The 8,013-nt window shown below is 31.2% G+C and overlaps 1 pseudogene; it reads left to right on the plus strand.

Annotated features, from left to right (window-relative positions):
- Nucleotides 1–2,951: 2,951 nt before the first annotated feature.
- Nucleotides 2,952–7,677, plus strand: LOC112805292 (uncharacterized; annotated as a pseudogene).
- Nucleotides 7,678–8,013: the final 336 nt, after the last annotated feature.

Below are 8,013 nucleotides of genomic sequence, written 5' to 3' on the forward strand. Positions count from 1 at the left end.
TTTAGTGTATAAATATTAATTTTATTTTAGAATTAATTAATAAGATATATTTAAATATCTAAATTAAAATAATATACAAAAATTATTTAAGTTGATGTCTATTTTAAAAATTTGTATCTAAAAGTGATTTTAAATAGTGTAATCCAAACAATATTTATTTTACTATAATCTATTTTGATATAAATATTGTCAAACATAAATCACTTAATACAAGTTTATTTTGATATAATCCATTTTGATATAAGTTTGCAAAATCAATTTTATTCAAACTCCCGTTTACAAACTATAATCCAAACACACACTAAGTATAAATACCGAGTGGTAGTAGCTCAAATTCATTTACATATTTAGATATATAGATTAGATTTCTAATTTCTTATTGATATACTTAGTGACCGACGGCAAAATAATAATAATAGCAATAGTAACAAATAGAATAATGTAGTGAAGTTCATAAAGCTTGGCTATCAACAAACAAGAGCCACGAGTCCCACCAACTTGATCGTTGAATGAATCTAAAAAATGTTAAGCAGAAATATGCAAAGCTAAAAACACAAGGACATTAGAGAAAAGTAAAAAACAAAGCATATGGCACCCTTATTCGCACCGAACTACCAGAAATAGAATAATTGCAAACGAGAGGCGATGTGGACACGTCAACTAAATTGCATTGCCTCCCTTAAAAGCTCCTTCTCCTCACTTCACTAACCCCTTCACCACCCTCTCGCTTCATTTATACATAGCATTACTATTCCACGCGCCTACTCTTCATTACACACATGTATATAAGTCAAAGTCAAAGAATTTGGCACGGTGTAGAAATATTCGTATATTATACCTTGTTTGTTTATGCTAGTGTTAGAAAAAAAAAACATAGTTAGAATTATTTTATTTAATATTTATTAATTATTAAAATAAAATAATTTTAATTGATTTTGGTTAAATTTTTTATGTTAAATATTTTTGATTTATTTATAAGTATGGACATTAAAATAGAAATACAAAATTATAAAATTATATTTAATATATAAGATATAAATATAAATATTGTATTCTAAAAATTATTAAATTAATATATTTTATATTTTTTTGACAGAAAAATAAAAATACTAATAAGGGATGTACTTTTTTTATTTTCTTTTTATTATTTTTATAAATTTTTGTATAATTATATTTTAATATTTTTGTATAAAAAATGTAATGAATTAAATTTTTATAATCTGTTATTTATATTTAGTTTATTACTAATCATAAAAAATATTTAATTTATTATTAAATAAAATATAAAAATACTAATTTTTATTTTTTATTTTTAATATCTTGTCTTTATAACTAAATGAAGCCTAATAAATTTAGGCGTCTCGTACATTCAATATTATTTAAATAACTTCTGAACTAATATACACAAAAGCCAAAAAGTGTACGAATTTTTTAAAATTTCCCCCATTGATTCGGATCTTAGTAGGCTATAATTGTGAAGTATGCAATGTTGTGACTTGTTTTTATTAATTTATACAGTGTTATGATGACTTCAGATGTCATTCCACAAAAGTATATGAAATCTACTGTTTGGCGAGTTGAGTTATTTTGTTTTGTTTTATTTTTTGGGTAATAAATAGAATAATTACTGAGACGAAAATATATTCATATACAAATAATAACTAAAATATTAATACATATATTATATAATTTGGTAAAAATGTCGGATTATTTATTAGTGATTTGTAGTCATTAATTACTTATTATTATTAGTATTTTTAATGGTGTGGAATTTTATTTAATGATGTGGAATTATTTATTTATTTTTTACTGATTAAGTAGGATTTTCACTTATCACCACTATTAGTTGGTGAGATTACAGTAATACAAAAAAATGCATGAACAAGATGGCTTGAATTCGTTTCTGCAATTCTGTTTCAGCACGTACCATTCTAATTTCTACACATTCCATGCTACTGTTTTTATTTAAGAAAAGATGCACAACACGTGATGACGTGCAGGTTCCTTTTATTTTTCTGCATTTGCATGTGTTATCCACTTTAAAGTAACAATAGAACTGATAAAGATAAATTATATATGGTTTTTTATTTATTATTTTATATTACAAGAAGTTAAGAAACATTGATTTCCTCAGGCCAATTGCATTTCTAAATATAAAGTAAGCATGGGCCAACTTTATGAATAATATAAATCTGCTAAAAAGATGGTAGCAGTAGTTGAATGAAATCATGTATTTTTTTACCTGAATTAGTGACCGATTTGATTTGTGGGAAGCATCCAACAGTGAATCTGGAAGTCCAAGAAAGTAGGATTTTCTTCATCCCATGATCCCATCCCTAAGTTGCTACTTTATATGTGTGGGATCCACATTCCCCTCGTATCATAGTAAGTATCATACTTAAAGGGGATTGATGTTCAAATCGATCGATCCTCAAATATGTAGTGAGTTATTTTTTTTCAAAAGTAAGGAGTGAATATAGGTAAGACTATATTATTTGAATTATAACTCGTTGGTACATAATGAGTTATTCTATAGTACTGTGAAAGCTCAGATACAGTCGACTTTATTTAAAGTTGATTATATCTGAGAGTCGTTAGATAATTTGACTGATTTGATTAAATTTTTATCTAACGACTCTTAGATATTAATTTCACGTGAATTCGACTTCAATTGATTTTCACCTTATTTTACCATCCGAAAAATTAACGTTTTAATTTTGTTATTAAAAGATAGGTAGTGAGGCACACGCACCAATGTAGAGCGTGTGGTAAAGCAGAAAAGAAGAGGATCTAGCAAGGTGTGTGTGGGTGTTTCTTTTTAAAGAGTGTCTTCCTTTGTGAACTCTTCATTCATTCTCTCATTCTCATAAGAAGAAGAAGAAGATGATGATGGGTCGGCTCGCAACTCTCTCAGAAGTGGAACCAATCAACGACCAAGTTGACCACCAAACTCTTCTTCTTCTTCTTCTTCTTCTTCTTCTTCTAAGAAGGTTCTCCATGCATGGCGAAACTGGAGCTGCATCAAGTCTCACTTCAACAAGAAGCACCCTGATCTGAAGCTTCTCCTCAGTGTGCTGGCTTGTCCTCTCTTCCCTGTCCCTCCCCACCCTTCTCTCCTTCCCTCAACCATGCCCAGGCATGCATGCATTCTTTAATTTGTTGTCAGTGGAATGCTATCCCCACTTGCAGTTTTTTCTTCCTTTCTTTTGCAAAGAAAGGAATGTGTCCTTCTTTCTCCCCCATGTGCATCTCATTTATTCTAAACTACTAACTTTTTCACATCTACTCTCACCTTTTACTTTAACTCTCTCTAACAATAACTCTACTCTATGTCCACTCACATTGATGCAAAATGAGTCTTTCTTTTTATTGTGACAGGTGTCATCATCAGCTGAGTACATTATCCAACACTTCACGGCAGCAACAGGGTGCCGGAAGTTAGAAGGGACGGTGAAGACTGTGTTTGCAACGGGAAGGTGGCAAGGGTGTGGTGGATGAGGTTGGGCCTGCAGGATATAGAAAAGGCTGCTTGTCATCTGGCAATGATACCTCATAAGGGGATTGAGTTGGTTGTCGCGTCACAAGGTTGTGCGGTCGATGGCACCGTCGCGTGGCGCCATACCCTTGGCTCGGCCCCCATGCCGCCAAAGGCGGCGTGCGCCCTCTTCGGAGAGCTGTTCAGGTGAATTCACCCTCACATCAGTAATGTTAGGAGAATAAAAAAACAGCCAAAACTTATTTTATTTAGCATTCATTAATTGTCGCAATAATTAATGAATACTAAAAGTAAATTATGACTGTTTTGACTATTTTTTTTGTTACCAAATATTTTCGATGTTATAAATATTCTGTTAATAACTTGTCATTTAATTAATACATCAGTGTAGGAGTTATAATTTGCACTGAAAAACACCTAATATTTTTTCTTGTGAAAGTGTCAAATTAAAATTTTGGAGTATACCTGAATTTCTGTCTTAATATATTTATCAAATACAGTTACCAAACACAACCTTAGTACTAGTTTGTTTTGGTGTCAGCAAGGTTTGATCATGGGGTAATGTTTGGTTCCAAATTGTTGCTGGTGTTTTGGGACATTTCTTAAATGATTTATTTGGGATCTAAGCGCCAATCTAGTGATGTTTGGCTCTGACAAGATTATTATGCCAACTCTAATATTATAAACAAATTGATGGTGTTGACACCTAACTGTATTGTTAGCTCCATGACTGATTATTGTTTTAGATTTGATTTAGCAACGTTTTTTGAAAAATATTTATACTTTTCAAAACAAAGCTTTTTTTTAAATAAAAAATTATGTATTTTATTTGTAATTTTTAAAAGTTAGAAGTATTTTAAAATATTTTAAAAAATTTAAATTAATTTTTACTTATCAAATTAAAAAATTTATATAATTTATATATTAATTAATATCAACTTTAATTTTTATATTAATGTTTATTATATATTTTTAAATTCTAAAATTATTTTATAATATTACTTGTGTATATTAAATATCATTTTAATTTAATTTATTAACATAATATTATAATTTTTAAAAATATATCTTTAAAAATTAGTTTTTATAAACTATTTTAAAAATAAAATTTCTCCAACCAAATCTTAATCTCATTTGTAATATAATAGTGTAAGGAATGAGAGCCTCTTTAAGTATGTATATGGTGGGGTTTGAATTTAGGATTATTAAGATAAAGATTCAATGATTTACATTTATCCAGAAATTGTGTGGATGATTTGGACTTGTGATGAAATATAATCATAAATGCTGGTGGAAGTGTTATTTTCCATTTAATTAAGGAAAGTCTAGGAGATCAGCAGTTTTATTGAATTTTAGCCAGCATGTAACCAGCAGAAAAAGGTGAGCCATTGGATGAAATCTCACACCAATCTCACACCATCAAATTATCATTGATGGCTAGTTGATAGCTAACAATCACAAAAAATTGCTGGCCCCCTAGCATTGCTCTTTAATTAATATGAAACTTGTCTTTATTCTGCATATGCTACCGGCCAATACAATGGATCTTTGTTTCCTTACTAAATATTCCCCTGTTTTGTTTCGATCTAACCACATTCTTGTTTTTCCTTTTCTTTATTTTCGGAGCCTGCTTCAAATAGGAACCCATCATATCATCAATTCATCATGCATGTGTAATTAGTTTTGGCATGGCTATTAGTTTTTAAGATTCTCTCTATAGTGGAAAATGTCTCAATATGTCAGACAAAAACAAAAGACTCTCAAATATCAATTTACTTTGTCATGGGGAAAACGTTATCTTTTTCCATATGGTCCACTCTCTGAAACTATGACACCATGAAAATCCGTAGAATAGTGACTTGACTTGATCAGCATCTAAGTAAAGAGACACCTCTTATTAATATTTTGGGCCACCACAGATATAAAATGTATCAAATTAATCTGTGTCTCATCTTATAAATTACTCATTTTTTTCCTGTTTTTTTCGATGTGAGACTAATTTCATACACTTCTCGATCTTCGTACCAAGACCATTATTTTTCTTGTATTCATTATGTACTTATTATTGTATCGTTTTAACATTTCAGTTGTTATGTTGTAGGGACTAGATCCTTTGGCGTGTCTGCTGTATTCAGTGGTGCACAGTAATGGGAGAGAAAGAATATGGCCACTGATTGTTCGTTCTAAAGCTGTCAGCAAATCAGAAGGACCTTGTTGGATCGCAGTGATAACACGGGCAGAGATGATCAAGCATGTCACATTTGGATACTTCAGCAGAAAAATGGCCTTCTAGTGTACTTGAAGACTCTTTCCTCACAAGGATTCAGTCACCTGGTACTCACCCTACTTATTGGGAAACAACAATGTCAACAATGATTGAGGATTATAGAATGGTGGACGGCGTCATGATTGCGCATGGCGGCAGGTCACCGTGATTATCACCAGTTTGGTGATAATCTGAGGGCAGGACTGCCGTTACGCGGGATGGAAGAGTCTTGGACCATTGATGATGTTGCTTTCAATGTCCCAGGCCTATCCATGGACTGTTTTTTACCACTAAGGAGCTACAGAAAGATGATTGATTATCCACAGAGAATCTTTGATTGGAGATCACCTTTGAATATGATGTGTAAAAATTGGACTTTTTTTTCTTTTTTATTTCTTCTTTCTTTGGGCTAAAGAAATGGTTGCTGCTAATTGTTATAGCTTTAACATATGTATTACTGATTCTGGGCATAATGGATATGTCAGTTATTAATTGTGTATGATTTTAGAGTCTTGTAAAAAAGTCTAGTCCTTTTTGCGTTTTCATTTTCTATTTTCAAGATTTTGTAAATAAAAAAGAGGAAGTTGAAAAACAGAATTTATTATTTTCACTTAAACAATTCTAAAATCAGAAAACTGACATAGAAACAGAATCTAAAAATACAAACCGAACAAACTCTTATGTTCTTATGGTAAATATTAAAAAAAAATATGGGACTATTCTCTTTCAAAGAATGAGAATCATTATCTCATGTTTCTCATTTGTGGAATCCATCACTTTCTGGTTTAAAGTGTGAACCTACAGAGTTGACATGTAATTTTTCTCTGCTTGGAAAAGGTATGCTTGGGTGTTATAAGATTTCTTCTGAGAATAGAAGAAAAGTTAAAAAAAGATAAAAAAATACATCATAGTAGATATATTTAGTGTTAACTATTTATTATCACATTTACATAACAATACTATTATCATTAATCTACCTATCTATATTTTAGCTCAAAATCTCCCCACCCTTTCTTCCCTATATTTTCAGGAAAGAAGAAATCATAGAAAACTCCACTTACTTAAGAGATTAATCAAAAAGGGAAAGAAATGAAGGGGTGGCAAAAAGGAGAGCCGATATAAGATACTATTAACATTCATAAATAGTAGTATTATTATAAGTACTCAAACATCAATTCCTTCATCCTAAATCCATTCTACTTTGTATTCTTTATATAGACCAACCAAATTCATTCTAACCTTTCTTTTTTTAACCTCCATAAATTGTTTTTTGTTATTGTTTAGGAAAGAATTAGCTAAGGTTTCCAAGTAACCATTTTTACCTGCATCATCTTTAGGTGCAGCAATTTTTCTCCTGAACTGGGTTCTCATTTTCCCTTCTTAATCATGGGAATTTTTCCCTTTAGTTCTTCCTCAACTCTACCCCATAAAATCACCAGAGTGAATCAGAACGATAACAACCACTTGTCCTTTACAAGAAGGACAAACTTGTGCATTGTCAAGGGGGTGGAAATGTGAAAAATCTTCTGCCTTTCTTCTATTACAAGAAAGACCTACATTTATAACACGAACACACTGCAACTATATCATGGATCGGGAAGCTTCGCTTGTCGCAAAATGCGAAAAGCACGGAGAGATTGAGTGAAGGTTTGGTGAGTATGGTGGTCAGACAATGCTTAATAGGAGTGGAAGGGCATAGGATATTGTCATGTTTTAAGAGGGAGAAGTTTTTTTAACTGGTGCAACGGCTTTCTAGCAAAAGGTATTAGTCTATCTATGATTATGGAATTTGGACCATGGTTCTACTGCTTTTAACTTATGATGCACAATTAACACTCATTTGCTATTAATCTTAGTTCTTATTGAAGATGTTAAGGACAGAACCGGATGTCAGCAAGATGTACCTTTTGATTAAGGCAGAGAATAAGCAAGCTGCAATAGATAGATTGAACAATGAAGTATGCTTTTCTGATATTTTGTATCCTCAGTTTACATTTGTCAGGTTTCATGGTTTTACACTTTTACTTCCTGATTTTATGATCTTTTTTTTCTTTTTTATGATTTAGATCATAAATACAGAACTTTTCGGATGCCTTCGGCAAATCCATGGAAAAACATTCAAAACCTTTATGATGAGCAAGCTAGTTCCGGTTGTAGGAAATATTTGTGAATCCAATCTTGGACTAGATGAGGATTCTTCTGCTGTTATTGCAGATGAGGTGGATGTAATTGTGATTCAGCAGCTAATACT

The sequence above is a fragment of the Arachis hypogaea genome, chromosome 6 (genome assembly GCF_003086295.3).
Source record: "Arachis hypogaea cultivar Tifrunner chromosome 6, arahy.Tifrunner.gnm2.J5K5, whole genome shotgun sequence".
Taxonomy (NCBI): Eukaryota; Viridiplantae; Streptophyta; class Magnoliopsida; order Fabales; family Fabaceae; genus Arachis; species Arachis hypogaea.